At 42.5% G+C, this 17484-nt stretch overlaps 1 protein-coding gene across 1 annotated transcript in view; it reads left to right on the top strand.

Moving 5' to 3' along the window:
* LOC122787696 (BCAS3 microtubule associated cell migration factor) overlaps positions 1-17484 on the top strand; it is a 4651713-nt gene that overhangs the window by 2802750 nt on the left and 1831479 nt on the right. The gene's annotated exons all lie outside the window — the stretch shown is intronic.

The raw sequence follows: 17484 nt of genomic DNA, 5'->3' as shown, positions 1-17484 counted from the left end.
AAATGCTTACCCACTCAACTCCATGAAAGATCAGGAATTGTGGGGGGGTGCTAAGCATGTCTTTGTTTGGATTAGCTTTGTGATAGGAATTGCAGGTGGCACAAACTGTGGCACTACTTGTTTTCAATGAGTTGATATTCTTAGCAAAACATAACATCATTTACTTTTTACTTTACTGTTACCAAGTGTGATTAACATATTCTTTCAAGCATTTTCCTCCTTAATTGATTGAGAACAGTTTTTCTATCAACTGAAGTAAATCTTGGACAGAAAATATGTATTCCTTAGAAGAAAAAAGGACTTTCTAGTCTTATGGATCATTTTTGCTTACTCCAGCCGTTCATGGTAACTTCAATAACTACATGTTTATCATTGCCAGACCATCTCTGACATTCTTTTTTCATCTTTCGAGAGTAACTGCAATATTGCACAATTCATTTCTGTCTCAACTTATAAAAATGAGTCTTTCTCTGGTAGATATTCTGTATTCAACAACACCCACTATACACAGTTCAGTATCTAACCTGCATGCTTTCAGATTAAGTAGCATCCTAAACAGTTTGGAGATGTATGCATGATTCAAGCCATTTCTAGATATGCTTTGCAAATGTGTATGGTCTGATGTTCATCATGTTTCATTGTTGCAGTCATGACTGTAGGGTTCTCCCCTGCCGACAGGCAGCCCTCGATCAGCCAGAATCCCAAAGTCTGGGTCTGGCGTCGGCTGTTCAACCATGCTCCCTGATGTCAGAGCGCCAGGAGTATAAAGCTGACAGCCGACGCCGTCTTCCCCAGTCTTTCTTGCCGTGCGGTGATAGCAGTTCGCAAGTGCCGGTCGGCTGACTCCTGACGATTTTTTCTGATATACTTCAGTCTAAAGATTTTCTTCTCCACTCAAAAGCTAAGTACCCCTTTGGGGAAACTTTTTTCTTGCTCCACTCCGATGTCAGAAAAAGTTAATAATTGTACTTCATGTGGGAAGCAAATACCTCATAAGGATTTTCATTCTTACTGTATTCCTTGCTTAGGCCCTGACCACGACATAGCTAGTTGTCGGTTTTGTGCTAGATTCATTCAACGTACAATTAAGCGAAAGTACGATTTTGCTTTTCATTACTTCGGTAGGCGCTTTAACTACAAAATATCATTGGATACAGTTCCGGCAACCGGAGTTCACAAACGTCGCAAGGACAAAGACAGGCCTCCGAGGTCCAAATCTGATGATAGCACACAAGCGGAGCCAGCTTCAGGTTCGGCCGTCATCAGTGAGGCGCTGAAACGGGCTCTCATGAGGAGTCAACCAGGCCTTTAAATATTTCTGTTGCAGGACCTTCGGACAATGCTCCTTCGGATGGGTCTGGAGCCGCTGTGCAGGTACCGGCTTCCGAAGGGGTTTTCAGGCCTACTCAGCTTCTAATAAAGCCAAAGACAAAGGCAAAGACTCCTTCTAAATCAAAGACTACAACACAGGCCTCCTCTGAACCGGCTCCCAAGTCACAGAAACAGTTACTCAAGGGGTTCACATCCCCCTCTAGATAAAAGGCCATGGCAGGATGTTTATTATGATTCCTCTGATCAAGCATCAGTTTCTTCTGATCAGGAATATTCTTTCCCTCCTTATGAGGATTCTGATGCTGAAGAATCCATTCCTTCAGCTTCTCCCCCTGAGGATTTCTCTTTTGGGGAAACTTTGCATGAAATGAGGGAACATTTCCATTGGGAAGGACAGGAATACTCGGAATCTAAGAAAAGACTGAGGGATTTTCTTCTTCTTCCCCAACATAGACCCCTGGCTATTCCTCCTGTTTTGTATATTGTGGATGATGCCTTTTCGGAGGCTAACTTAACCCCTGATTCTTTTCCTCCTGCTCCTGTTAAGCCTGATAGATATTACAGGGTTCCTGATTCCCATCAGTTTTTATACAAGAACCCTTCTGCTGACCCTAAACCATTTCTCAGGGTCCTAAGGGAGTTAAGGCTGCTTCTGCCAAAAATCCCATTCCTACTGAAAAGGATTGTCAATCCTTAGAGAGGTGGGGCAAAAAGGTGTACACTTCTGCTACTTTGTCCATTAGGGCCTTAAACTGTCAGTTTCATATGTTTAAATACTAGCAATTTCTCTTGTCTGTTTTAAAACAAAAGCTTACTTCCATTTCTGCCTGTGCAGATGATAAGGAATTAAATGACTTGTTGCATGCCACTGAACAAGTTGGGAAGCATGGTTTACACTGTGGATTTGATGCCTTGGAGGCTTCTTATAGGGCTGCGGCCTCTGGCACAGTTATTAGAAGGCATGCATGGCTAAAGGAACAGAATTTGCCTGAACAAGTAAAGGCTAAATTATTGGATGCTCCTGTTCAGCATAATGTTTTGTTTGGATCAAAAGCTGAAGAGGTGATTAAAAAGATGGAGGATAAGGCGAAATCCATGCAAACAGTTAAAGATTTCTTACAAGTACAGCCTCCAAGATTTAGCAGGAGTTGGCCTTCAAAAAATTGGTCCTTTCCCTCATCAGACAGGCCTCAGAGGGGTAGATATAGATGCTCCAGAGGAAGGCCTCAAACACAGGTTTCTTATAGACCAAGACAGTGGACTGCTTCCACCCCTAGGGAGGAGAGGACAGGTCACAAACTCAAAGGAAACAAACTCAATGATTCCCTCTGGACTACAGGAATTTCTTACCTGGAAGCCCCTCTCGGAGGAAAACTTTCTCTTTTGTATCAAAATTGGACTCAAATAACCCAAGACAAGTGGGTTCTGGATGTGATTTTAAGGGGTTACAAATTCCATTTTCATACCTTGCCAAGGCCAAGCGGATGGCCAGACCTTCCAAAACATGAATGGACGGAGGCTTTAAACCAGGCGGAAGCTCTTTTGGCTATGAATGCCATAGAACCAGTTCCACTTTCAGAGATGGGAAAAGGTTTTTACTCAAGGCTCTTTCTATTCCCAAGGAAGCAAAACTCATGGAGACCCATTCTGGATCTGTCGGTCTTGAACACCTTTCTAGAGATTCCAAAATTCAAGATGCTTACTCTACAGCAGCTACTTCCAATGCTGTCCAAAGATGCATGGATGGTTACTTTGGATTTAAAGGAAGCATATTTACACATTCCCATCAGGCAGGATCGCAGAAAATACCTCAGGTTCAAGGCCGGATCGAGGCACTTTCAATTCTCTGCGCTGCCCTTTGGATTGTCTACTGCGCCCAGGGTCTTTACCAAATGTCTGGCTCCAGTAGTAGCTTACTGCAGACTCAAGGGAATACAAATTTACCCTTATCTGGACGATTGTCTAATTCAGGCAGACAGCAAGGATGTCTTACTCCAGCATCTAGAATTTGTACAGAACCTTCTCAAGTTCTTGGGATTCTCTGTGAACATAAAAAAGTCAAATTTAACCCCATCAAAACAGATAACTTTTCTGGGTGCACTTTTAAACACCACAACCCAGATGGCATTTCTGACATCCGAAAAACAATTACAGCTGGCTTCAACTTTCAGAACATTGGCAACTTTAACTCAGCTATCTGCAAGGAAATTCCTGCAGGCTTTGGGTTACATGGCCTCCTGCATCCTTCTCGTACCATATGCAAGACTACACATGAGGAAAAGTGGTACCTAAAAAGTGTATGGTCTCAGCATTGCCACAGTTTGGACATACTGATCACCATCCTTCCTTGCCTTCAAAAGGAATTTCTTTGGTGGTCCAGGGCATGTGCTCTAAACAAAGGGAAACCCTTCCGTCTACCTCCTGCCACTCAGATTCTAACCACGGATGCCTCGGATTATGCTTGGGGAGCCCATTTTCAGGGCAATTATCTGCAGGGCCTTTGGACAAAGGATCAGAAGAACCTGCATATCAATTTAAAGGAAATGTTAGCCGTTCAGAAAGCTCTATTGGCCTTCAGGAATCTCTTACAACCAGGACAACTACTAATATGGACAGACAACACCACAGTTATGTGGTACATAAACAAGCAAAGGGGATCTCATTCCTACCCCCTTTGCAGACTAGCCATGGATCTATGGAACACAGCTCTAGCTTGCAATCTGGATCTTCAAGCTCAGTTTCTACCAGGGAAACAAAATTTCCTGGCAGACAGTCTGAGCAGAAACCTTTCGGACCCACACGAGTGGATGCTGGACACCAAAATATTCAGGATGATAACAGAAGTCTGGGGATGTCCTCACATAGATCTCTCTGCATCCCATCTCAATCATCAACTACAGAATTTTTGCTCCAAGACTTTCCACAGAAAAGCTTGGAAAGTGGATGCCCTGTCATTCAGTTGGAGGAACCTCTCCGGATATGCCTTTCCACCTCTTCCTCTTCTTCCACGGGTCTTATTGAAGATAAAACAGGACAAGCCCAAGATGATGATCTTGCTGGCTCCAAATTGGCCTCTGCAGTTTTGGTATCCAACTCTAAAAAACCTATGTCGGGAGCCCCCTTGGGTTCTACCTCAGTCTCCGAACCTTCTGTCCCAACATCAGGGTCAGGTTCTACACTCTCATGTCAGAACTCTCAGCCTGGCAGCCTGGTTAATCCAGGGCCTTTGATTTCTTCTATTCTACCCAAGCAGGTTATGGATGTCATTTTAGAAGCCAGACGTCCTAGCACTAGAAAATCTTATGCAGGAAAATGAAAAAGATTTTGTTCCTGGATGCAGGCTCAGGATTCTGATCCTTTTCTTCCTAACATTTCCTTAATTTTACTTGACAGATCTCTTACATAAGGGTCTCTCTTTCTCTTCCATTAAGATACATGCTTCGGCTATTTCTGCTCATTATAATACAGACCCTCCCATCTTTTCCCACCAGCTCATGAGACAGTTTCTCAGAGGTGCTAAGAACTTAAGACCTCCAAGATCTCCTCCCATTCCTGCTTGGGATCTCAACTATGTTTTAGAAAAAACTAACCTTGCCTCCTTTTGAGCCTGCTGCTTCTTCTGACATCAAGTTTTTATCTTGGAAGACAGCTATCTTGTTAGCCCTAACCTCTGTCAGGAGAGTTTCAGAGTTACAAGCTCTTATGGCTGTGGAACCTTATATTATTTTTCACCAAGGCAGGGTATCTTTAAGGACTAATCCTACTTTCATGCCTAAGGTGGTTTCCAAAGTGGCTTTAAATCAAACTATCCACTTGCCAACTTTTTTCCCCACTCCTCAAAATAAAGGGGAAAGGATCTTACATTCCTTGGATGTACACAGACAACTACGTTTTTACCTGGACAGAACCAAGGACTTCAGAAAATCAGAACAATTGTTTGTTTGTTATGCTTCAAGCTCCCAAGGTAAAGCCATTTCAAAACAGACCATTTCTAAATGGATTGCTCATGGAATCAGATTTTGTTATTCACACCATGGAAAGCAAATCCCAGGGAGTATTCGGACTCATTACACCAGAGCTGCTGCCACTTCTGCGGCCTTCCTCAGGGGAGTTCCTACCAAGGACATTTTGGAAGCTGCAACTTGGAGTTCAGTGCATACTTTTTCTAAGCACTACAATCTACCTCTCTACTCTAAGTCTAGGGCAGGCTTTGCCTCTGCAGTCTTGCAGGGCCTTTTAACCGCCCCTTCTTCTTTATGACCACCTCCCTTTCTTTCAGCTTTGGGATTCTACCCTACAGTCATGACTGCAACAGTGAAACACGATGAACATAGTACAGTTGTGTACACCTACCATAAATGTAGATGTTCGAGTGTCTTCACTGTTGCAGTCTGGGTTTCCCTCCCTCCTGTCCCCTCTTATTTTTATTTTTGTGTATTTCCTTTTTTCACCATTCTTCTGAGGTGTATTTGCAAAGGTTATGGGACCTTTTTCATTTTGGGACTCCTGACATCTGGGGCAAGAAAAACTGGAGAAGATAGTGTCGGCTGTCAGCTTTATACTCCTGGCGCTCTGACGTCAGGGAGCATGGCTGAACAGCCGACGCCGGACCCAGACTTTGGGATTCTGGCCGACCGAGGGCTGCCTGCCGGCAGGGGAGAAACCCTACAGTCATGACTGCAACAGTGAAGACACTTGAACATCTAAATTTATGGTAGGTGTACACAACTGTACTTTTCCACCCACCTGACCTTTTTTACTATAGACATATGTATGAAATTCCTCATATCCACATTATTGATAATAGTTCATTTTCTGTATAAACACATCATTTTTGTATATCTGTAAATGATGTGATCCACAGGCAGCTGGTCTGTTGTTTTCTTTTTTTTTTTCAATAATAATTTTTATTGTTTTCTTATATTCCATACAAAATTAAAACAATACAGAAAATTAAGAAAAAACTACCAACTAATGTAACTAACACTAATTCCATAACATATATACAATATTTACATAAATGATTCCATGTAACACATTGAAGTATACACAAAGAGTATAAAAGTGGTTAAGATCAATTCGAGTAATGAAAAGTTGCTGCCACAGAGTCTCTTAAAAGTGTAGAAATTCTTGCTAAATTCAAATATAAGATGTTACGCTAATACAATATTAAATACTTGTTCCCATATTTTTGGATTGTTAATATTTTTATTATGTTGGTTCAAAAGTAATTTGTGAGCTACTATATGCCTTATTGCTAATACTCTAAAATTATTCCATGATGTTTTGGATGGGTCTAACCAATTAGTAGCTATGTATAGCTTCATTAATAAGAAAATATTGATTAATACAATACATTGAGATTTAGAAAGTTCTTTTGCGGGAATATGTAAAGTCAAGAATTCCCATGACAATGTTGAACTTTGGTAACCCATCTTCTGAAGTTGTATCTTAAGTGAGTTCCAAAGTTTGTATATGCATTTGCAACTCCAGAACATATGAAGAAGATCAGCAGATTGATCCTTGCAATATGGACAAACTGGTGAATTTTTGGAATTAAATTTGTGCAGGCTAAGGCATGTATAGTACGTATTATTCCATATCATCAACTGGGTATACATCACTTTTTGAAGAGAAATAGATTTTATAGTCAAATGGTCTGTTGTTTTCTAAGATCGTAGACCCTTCACAGTTCTGAACGGTATCTACTTGCAACACGACTGGATCATTCATATCATAGTATTTTAGTACTGGTATATCTGCAGCTAGTTTCATGAACATTTCAAAAAAAATCCTTTTGGGTTAAAATAGGCAAGTACTAGGCCTAGTTGCAATTGCGGACCATTTTAAGCCTAGCCAGTTTCCCCTTTCAAAGATGGGAATCAAACCCTGTACGTTGTGACTGTGAGGTAAGCATTTTAATGATTGTATCAGTCCCTAAGCCACAGCCCCTTTCCCAGATTACATCCTGCTTAAACCAATTTCTATGGGTACAGTTATCTCATACATATGTGGTAAATGATTTGTAAGGTACTGCATAATTCCTAGAAATCTCTGTAATTCTTGCTTGTATTCTGAATTTGATATTTTCATTATTGCTTTGACTCTCTTATCAGGATTTAGTCCTTTAGATATTAGAAGATGACCCACGTTTTTCAGGTTTGTTGCTTTTATTTTACATTTATTTAATTTGAAATTACTTTGCCTTAATGTATTCAGTAACTGTATCATTCTGTTGTTCTGTTTCATTAATTATGTTTACAACACTTTTCAGGCCTTCAGATGTTTGTGCAGCTGTATCTGAAGGCCTGAAAGGAGTTTTAAACACTTTGCAAATACCTCTGGTTCTTTCATATCTGTGCCTTTCTAATGACATTAAATGCACACAATTTGAAACAATTTTAGCTTTTGTTTGCCACAGTCATCAGTTTGTGCATGTAGTGCTGACTGAAAGTTAGCATTTGGCATTGTTGAGACTACTTTTTTCCACATATTTTAGTCCAGTTATTTATCTCTTGAAGATCAGTACCGATGTAAATTGTGTTTCGTCTTACAGAAGTAACCATACTATTCACCTATTACTGTGATTGCTTCTTAATGACACCTTCGTTTTGCGTGCATTTAGAAAAATAGTTACGAAGGATGTTATTGCTCTGACCTTGCTCAGTAGAGTAAATGTCTCTGCAAGTCTGAACCATTTTTTATATACATTCACTGTTTTGGTTCCCCACTGGAGCTCCATTATTTTTCCCTATTTTCTTCTTTTCACAAATCAAATGACAGAAAATATTAGGACAGTTTGTTTCTTTAAATGCTACAGTTTGAAACTGGATCTTGTACTTCTTGCGTTTGTTCATGTTTCAGTAGCTTTTGGCCCACTTGCTTCTCTTGGAGCCATGATCATGTTCCTGCAGCTTTCTTCTGAGCATCTTTCAAAAAGCCATTTTCTGAAATTCAAGGTTGAAATCAATCCTTGTTGAATCTTTTTCCAAACATTGGGTATATATCACATTACTGTACTAATCTGGCATTCCCACCTTACCTGGTATCCAGTTTACTTGTATTAATTTACTTGCCTTTTTCCTTTTCTTCTTATTGACTAGAAAAAGAGACAGAGTTCCTTCTACTGTTCTGGTATATCCAGACATTTACTCTTCTGTCTTGACTGAGCAAAGCAGTTCTCAGCACTCTGATCAGCTCTCCTTAGTTTTTGCTGAAGGAAAAGCTGGGCATTCGGTAAGCAAATAGTTTCTTCTAAATGGCCATTAAAAGTTGTTGCTTGTTGTTATGATGCATACTAGAAGTTCTAGTAATGAGAACATCTCTAAAAAATCTGTTTTCAGTATTTTCACTTTCTTGAAAAATGCTAGGTTAATACCTTTGAAGTGCACAGTTAGCCCTCTGTTCATTACTTCATGAAGCTTTACAAACTGAATGCGATCTCTTGTTGTAGAGGAGGCTGTGGAAGTGCAGTCCTCTGCCAGACCTTATCAGGGCATCTGAGTACCTACACACCTAAAATTCCAAATGGAGAGATGATAAATCAGCAAGCAAAGGAGAATACTACTGATGGAATTCATCCTCAAGTCTTGGTGAGTACCTTCACGAGATGGACCCCATTTTTCACAAAATGTCACCAAGACGACACTGATATATAGACTGTGTTTATATAACATATATCATGGACAATAGCAGGTTGAAAATAAAAAAAAGATAGCTGGATGCACAATACCCAGGATAAAAAAAGTGCCCAGTCCTGGTAGGTGCATTGGTGCCAGGAATGGAAATAAACGGCAGTGTAGAAATACTCACGACATAGAAACATTCTTATAGTAGGGCCAGGCCCGGCCCAGGGAAAGGATGCCCCCCCCCCCCCCCCTGTTGTAGAAGGAAGTAGAAGTCCACAAAAATCACAGAAACACTGATAGGCCAAAAAAGAACCATAAAGATGATAGAGTGGACTATTAAGGATAAGAACGAAATTGTGTTGTTACTGTTATGCAGAAAGCTCAGAATTTCCAGACAGAAGATATACAAAAAGATTAATAAGATTCACAAAAAGGTTAAGAGAGGAATTAGTGGAAAGAAAAATACTTGCATAGGAAAAACTGTCAGAGGCTTCAAATAAAAAAAGTTGCGTTCATTAATGCAACAAATTTATGAAAAATATTATATAGACCAAGAAACCTTGGGCCGTTTGGAAAAAGAAGTGACTGAGGAAGTGTGAAAATATAAAGAACAAAATCTAGAGATTTTTGAAAGATATTAAAAAGAAATATGGACATGGAAAAGATAGAGAGGTCTGATATGGTACAATATTTATGAAAAAGAAAAAGCCAAATTAATCAATACAAAAAAAGGCAGCCCCAGAGATATTCAAAGAGAAATTCAGGCAAAGGCATCCAGATGTGGAAAATTTCACAGTGCAAAAAATAAGATCAGAGAGACGGAATGTAGAACAGAAGCTTAGTAATGTAGAAGTTAAAAAACATAGAAGCTGAAGTTATGGAATACCTGTGTGTAGAACGTCTAACATAAGTTATATCAAAACATGATGAAACGAGTCCCCAAAGTAATGAAAAACAAGAGTAGCAGGAGACATCTGAAGAAGAAATATGGACAGAGGAAAGAGAAAGAGATTTAATGTGGTCCAACATTTATGCATCTAAGAAAGCAAAACTAATCAATACAAAAATAGGACCAAAGATATTTGAAAAGAAATACAGGCAAAGGCATCCTGATGTGGAAAATTTTACAATACAAAAAATTAGTAATGAAGAAGTTAAAGAAATATAAAATGAGGTTATGGATTACCTGCAAAGTGAAGGATTTATTGTAGAAATCTAATTTTGATAACATCACAGGCAGGATAGAGCCAATGGGTCCCCAAATTGAGGTGACACCAGTGGAGCAGGAAACATATGATCAATTGCCATATGAAGATACTTTGGAGCCTTCCATAGGAAATCAGCACAAAAGATTGATTGTAGTTGCACAGCAAGGGAAGGAACAGGAAACTGTGGCAACTGACACAGTCAGTGTTGTGGAGTGATAGACAAGTGAGTTCCCATATGAAAGAGCAACGGATGATACAAGATGAAGCTGAAGAGAATGTGACAGAGGATGATGCTCTGAATCTTTATGTATAATGCTCGCAGGAAATGGAGAACAAAGAATGTGCCCTCAGTTTAGAAGAAAATGATCTAAGAGAAGAGTTGTTTGATTTAAAACTGTAGTGTTCATCAGATAAGGAACTGTACGCATAACTACAAGTGGTCAAAACTTTTTCAGATGATGTAAGAATGTCATTTGGTCTAGATATGTGCAAAAGCAACCATTAAAGCAGGAAAGCTGCAGCACCAAGAAAACATCAGTTTGGGACAGAAATGTGATATAAAAGAACTTGAGCAAGAGGGAATGTATAGATATTTGGGAACTGATGAAGGATCAGTAATAAAACATGAACAAATGTGAATAAAACTTAAGGAATATTTTAGAAGATTAATACTGAAAACAACGTTGACATCTAGGAACAAAGTTCAAGCTATAAACCAGTTTGATCTTCCTGTCCTAACTTACAGATCCGATGTTATCCATGTCTTTATTCATCACCACAGGTCTAGGATCTGACATTGGATCTGAGCTGACAATATTCAACAGACTGATCCAAGGCTCTGGCTCATCCATCTCCCACAGTGCCCTGCTGCCATCTAATTTCCAGATCTTGTTTGCCATTTTTCTGGTGCAAACGCATGTCCTGTGGCTGGTTAAGTAAAATGTTTTTGTTTTTATTTCCTCTCTCAGCTTAGTTTTTGTAGTTCTAGTGTAGTTTATTTACTGTTCCCTTTAGAGTTGATCCTCCCCTCCTGTAGCTTAGTTTAGGCTAGTTGTGTGAGTAGTCGGGCTTCTGGTACCCTTTTTCTCTTTCAGCCATTAGAACTGTATCCATTTTCGGGTAGGATTTTTGTGTGCTTGTAGCTTTTCAGGATGTCTAATAGACCTACTGGGTTCAAAAAGTGCTCCTCGTGTGGTCAGAAAATGCCTTATTCAGATATGCACGAGGAGTATGTTTACTGCTTGGGCAGTCTGCACCTGGAGGTCAATGGTGTGGTTCAAGAGGGACCCTTCATTCCCCCTTCAAAGGCTTTCTCTTCCGACCCGAAGAGGAAGACACGTTCTTTGCAACCTGTTCTTGCCAAGAAACCACTGCTGCTGATCCCAAGTCTCCGGATCCAATTCCAGCCTGGTCCTCCTTAGATCTGAGGCCTTTGGATCAGAGAGCCATGGAGCAATTGGTCAGATCCAGGTCCTCTCCAGATCAGAGGCCCTCTGATCTGATGGTGTGTCAGCCTTGGATCAGACCGGTTCAATGGGACATCTGCTTAGCCAGTTAAGTCTTCAGATCAGACAAGTTTGTCAGATCTGATTATAATCTTGGAGGAGCTTGCCATCTGTTCCACCTCGAAACAGAGCTTTTAGTCAGCTGTGAAGCATTGGATCCATTCCTTGGAGCCTGGCAGTAGGTCAGGGAGGTCTCATTCCAAGTCCAACCACCCCTCTTCAAGATCTTCCAGGAGTCTTCTGCCCTCAGACATGGATTGGATGATGAGGAGTTTTCTCAAGGTCCATATAGAGTTCGGTCTCTTGGCTTCTCCTGCCCATCTGGCCAGGTGACCCCCCACCCTGGCTTGTTGTTTTTCTCATCCAACCCTGTTAGGTCTGGATTCAGGCAGTTTGCTACCAGATTCCGGTGAGGCTGAGTATTCCCCCTTTCTTGTTCCTGCTGGGGTCCCTGGCTTATTCTGTTCCTCCATTCTTGGAGCAGGGTGAGTCCCATATCAGAGTGATTGATGTCAGATCTGCTGGGGGAGGGGGATCTGGTACCATTTGTTTGGCCTGATCCTTCCTCTCTGCACTTCGGCCTTTGATAGCTCCGAAACAGTATCATCTGGAGGTCGGGGGCTATTTTTGGACATGTTTCTCCTCTCTGGGGAACTTCTCCCTCAGGTATGGGGGACAGGCCTGCTTCCAGCCCCTCAGCTTTCCAGGTAGTAGAGAGGATCTTCTCCATGTCTGGAATTTCCTCTGCCCCACTTCCAGGTCCCTCCTGTCCCCTCTTATCTATCTCTGCTGGTGAGACCTCACATCCTGTCCCAGGTCAGCCCTCCCAATCGAGGCTTCAGGAGGTTTCCTCCCCTCTGGGAGTCCCTGTTTCTTCCAAGTTCTCCCCAGAGTACCCAGAGGAGGAGGAGGTTCATCATAAGAGAAAGTGCAAGAAGAAGCACTTGGACTCCCCCATGGAGTCCCTCACAGAGAATATGTACCTCTAGGAAGGAGGTGGGTCTCCCAGATCTGCACCCCATGATATCTCCCCAACCCCTGTCTTCAGAGGCGTACGTATTTCTGAAGGTCTTCGGGATGAGCCCATCTACCATCTGGGTGCCCCCCCCCCCCGAAGAGTTAGTGGATCTGATCACCAGCAGGGCCTGAGAGGAATCAGACATGGGTGGACCCTCTTCCAAAGAGGGCTGGTAAATTCCTTAGTCCTCCAGTGAACCATTTGTTCTGGAGCAAAGACATATCAGTTGATGTCATCATGGTTGCCGCAGCCATGAAGAAGCAGCTAGCTGAGCAGAGCTCCATGGTCCATCCCCTGAATAGGGAGTTCTGAGTGATGGACCATTTTAAGAAGTGGGTTTACGCCTCAGCTACCTTTGGACTGAGAGCAACAAACTACTTGGCATATTTTATCTGCCTCCAAAGGGATTTGGTCCAAGAGCTTTCCACCTCCCTTGCAGAGTTATTGCCAGGAGAGAACCTCAAGCATGTCTCCCCCAAACAATTCACTCTGACGTCCCTCGCAAATTCCACGATGAGGTTAATCTCCAACGCCGAGCTGCTGGGACAGACACTGCCTTGTGGTGTCATGCCTGGCTGTGCTTATACAGGTTTGTAGAGCCCTTTAAAGCATCATTTACTAATGCTTCCTTTAATGGTTCCACCCTCTTTGGACTTTCCGTAAAGGACACTTTGACCCGCATTGAGCAGGAAGAGAAGACTCAGTCTGCAGTAGGGATCAAGCTTTTGGCTTCCCAGAGGTCCTTCTCGAAGACCCAATGGGGAACCAGAAAGATGTGGTTCCATAAGACACAGTTTTCCTTTCAGGACGCTCCTGACAAATCCTCTTCCAGGGGCAGGGGGAGAGGTTTCAATGGATGACATTACCCTTGACGCGGGAGGGGGAGCTGCAAAATTAAGCTTCCAGGAAACCCTTTTCTGAGCAGCCCTATCAGCACTTCTGAAGCTTGCTTTCCCTGACTGCTCTCCCCCAGCCGAGGGTCACATTTCCCTACACCTACTAGCCTGGACAAACATCACTTCAGATCAGTGGGTGTTATATATTGTTTCCAGGGGCTCTTTCATTCCCTTTTCGCAACCCCCTCCAGTAAGTTGTTAACTTCTGGACTTGCCACCCAGTCAGAGGGAGTTGGCCTTCAAAGAAGTTCAAAAACAACTTCTAAAAGGAGCCATCCAAGAGGTCCCAGCAGGACAACAAGGATCCGGCACTTATTGTCGTTTCTTCTTAGTGCCAAAAAAGATGCGAGACCTTTGTCCTATTCTGGATCTTAGCAAGCTCAGTCTTTTAGTAAAGAAATCAAAGTTCCGGATGGTCACTGCTCAGTCCATTCTGCTCCTTTTGTATAAGGATGATTAGATGTGCTCTGTAGAGCTCCAGGATGCCTACTATCACATCAAGATAGACAAGCATTCCAGGAGACGACATCGCTTCTGGCTAGGAGCCAATCATTACCAATTCAGAGCCCTACCATTTGGTCTCACCACAGTCCCCTGGGTGTTTACTAAGTGCATGGCAGTGGTAATGGGCTCACCTGTGTCTGCAGGGGTTCCAGAGCTTTCTGTACCTTGACAATTGGCTCCCCACAGCACCTTCTAGGCATTAACTGACCCAGGCGATTTAGTATGTTCTCCCCCTCTTCCATCAGTTGGGGATAAGTTTCAACCTGGCAAAATCCAATCTGATTCCCACTCAACAGCTCGAGCTCATAGGAGTTCAGTTGGACTCCATTTTGGAGATTGCGACTTTGACTCTACACAGAATTCAGTTGATTAGGGAACAGGTCAAACAGATATTGGAACTGTTGCACCCCCCCCCCCCCAGTTTGTTTGGTTCTCTGGATTCTCAGTTCCCTGGCCTTGGCTATTCTTCTTCTTCCTCCTTTGGCCAGGTACCACAGGCATGTGTTGCAATTGACTTTAGCTGTCCAATGCTCGCCTGTACTTCATCCTCTGTCTATGACCGTAAAACTGATGCCTGTGTGCAGACTTCACCTCCAGGGCTGGCTTCAATCACAGGATCTCTCTAGCCAGGCCCTTCTCTCTCCTTCGTCTATGACCACAGTGACTAGGGACACCTCCCTCCTGGGATGGGGAGGCATTATCGGGGGAAGACCATCCAAGGCACGTGGTCTCCAGTTGAGACCAAGTTGCACAGAAACATTTTAGAGATGAGGGTAGTTCTTTCGTTGCAAGCCTTCTAGGACTGCCTCCCTCTAGGGATGATTGCAAATTCAGACGGACAATGTGGCTGTCATCTAGTATGTCAATAAACAAGGGGGAACACGATATTACCCATTGTGCAGAGAGGCTATGAGAGTGTGGGAATGGGCTGTGTCCTCTGGCTGCTTCCTTATTACAACTCACATACCCGGGGATTCCAGTGTGTTGGCCAACAGGCTCAGCAGATGTATCTTGAGCACTCACGAATGGTTCCTCAATCCTTCAGTGGCGAATCAGATTTTCATTCGTTGGGGTCAGCTGTGCTACAACCTTTCTGCCTCTCCAATTAACCACAAATGCAGCAGGTATTTCGCCCTGATCCCCCCTCAGCGGGAGTCACCAAGGTATGCTCTAGTCCACGATTGGCCTCCGGGTCTCCTTTATGCATACCCGCCTGTTCTCTTAATACCCAAGGTACTGCAGAAAGCACTGTGCCTGAGAATATCCCTTATCCTCATTTCTCCTTTCTGACCTTGTCAACCATGGTTCCCCTTCATCAGGTCTCACCTGAAGTATCTGCCTTGGATACTGGATCTCTGTCAATATCTGATTTTCCATCCGTCGGGGCTTCCTCTTCCAAACCTTTGGACCCTTTCTCTAACCTGCATGGTTTCTCCAGTTCCAGTGATTAAACAGTCCAGGCTAGTGTCCCCCATTAAAAATGCATCATTTTGGCCTTCCAAAAACCTTCTAACAGAAAAGTATATAGCAGTAAGTGGAAAAGGTTTTCGATCTGGGCCAGGATCAGGAATATGGGTCCCTTTTCTGCTTCTGTTTAAGATATACTTTTGTTCTTGGCTTCCCTTTTCAAAGAGGGAGCAAGTTTTTTCACTATTAAGCTTCATTTGGCAATTTCCAATTTTTATGAGAGCTCCGAACCCACCTTTTCATCTAAGCTTTATAAGGACTTTATGAAGGGGGTCTTTCTGCTTCATCCTTAACCTCACACTGGTTCTACAATCTCTGAGTAGTAGTCCCTTTGAACCCACTAGTTCTTGTGATCTCATATTTCTGTCATGGAAGACAGCCTTTCTGGTTGCTATCACTTCAGCTAGGAGGGTCTCTGAATTGCAAGCTCTCTCCATTACTCCTCCTTGCATGACCTTTCACAAGGACAGGGTCTCTCTGAGAGCAAACCCCTCTTTCTTACCCAGGGTTGCTTCTGAGTATGCCCTAAGTCAATGCATTCAACTTCCAGTATTTTTCCCCAGCTATTCTAACAGAGGGGAGTATATTCTTCATACCTTGGATGTTCACGGACAGCTTTGGTTCTACTTGCATGGGACTAAAGATTTTCTTAAGTCAGAGCAGCTTTTCTTTGGCCTTTAAGGATAACAGACGTGGCCTCAAGTCTCTACGGTCACTGTTTCTAAGTGTATGTCTAGCTGCATCTCTATGGTCTACAACCTGAACCACCTGGAGGTTCCAGGTCGTGTTAGGGCCCATTCTACTAGATCTGTCGCAACTTCTTCAGCCTTTGCAGCAAGGCTTTCTATTGATGATATCTGTGCTGCTACCACTTGGGCTAATCCTCACACCTTCATATCCCATTACAAGCTGGATTTGATTTCTAGGAGCAGGGCTTCTTTTGGCTCTGCAGTGCTCTGGCATGTCCTTCCTTGAGGCCTCCCAGGATGTATGGTAGCTGGGGACTCTGACCCTGTGGTGATGAATGAAGACATGGATAACAGCAGAAAAAGAGTTATGTACTTACTATAACTTTGTATCTGTGTTATCCTACTTCTTCATTCATAACATTTCCTACCAGCCATCCCCCTACGTTGTTTGTTCACGGAGGAATTTGGAGCGGTTTTCTCTCGACTTTGGTAGGAGTAGCTTCAGGATTATGTTAACAAACTCAATCTGGGGATTAGAGGGCAGCAGGGCATTGTGGGAGAGGGAGGAGCCAGAGTCTTGGATCCATCTGTTGAATGTTGCCAGCTCGGATCCGATGTCGGATCTTAGACCCTGTGGTGATGAAGGAGGACGTAGGATAACACAGATACAAAGTTATAGTAAGTACATAACTTTTTTCTTGGAGTGATTAACTGGCCCCAAAAGGTGTTGGATAGGTTGGGCAGGAAGTAAAGAAGGATGCTTCATGCTCATCGAATAATTTATAAAAAAAAACAGTATATACCAAGACTATATATGTTACCTGTCCTGAAGGAGGTATGGGCCTCCTCGAAATTGATTACATATGTAGATCTGCAATCACAAGACACAAATGTAGTGAAAGTTTTGAAACTTGAGAACAAGTCTAAGATGACTTCCATGCTTAGATTAGCAGAAGCATTTTGGTGTCAAGCATGAATGGAAATTAAACCAGAAGTAGATAAAAAAAATCGGGCAGGAACTGAATGTGCTAAAAACAAAAGAAAGAATATAAGGTGAAGGATCAGATGAGAAGGCAAGAAATGTGGAAAATGCATAAATACAGTTAAAAGTGTATAAAACTCTCTGAACAACCTCATGTTGATCAGGATCAAATGCAGGAATGGTTAAGGAGAGATGAATTTAAACCAAAAGATGAAAGGTTAATATTGGTCCAAGATATAGTGGACTACATACACG

Source organism: Protopterus annectens, chromosome 13.part0 (genome assembly GCF_019279795.1).
Source record: "Protopterus annectens isolate FY-2018-M chromosome 13.part0, PAN1.0, whole genome shotgun sequence".
NCBI lineage: Eukaryota > Metazoa > Chordata > Ceratodontiformes > Protopteridae > Protopterus > Protopterus annectens.
Note: the sequence above shows the minus strand (reverse complement) of the source record. Positions and strands in the feature narration are given on the sequence as shown.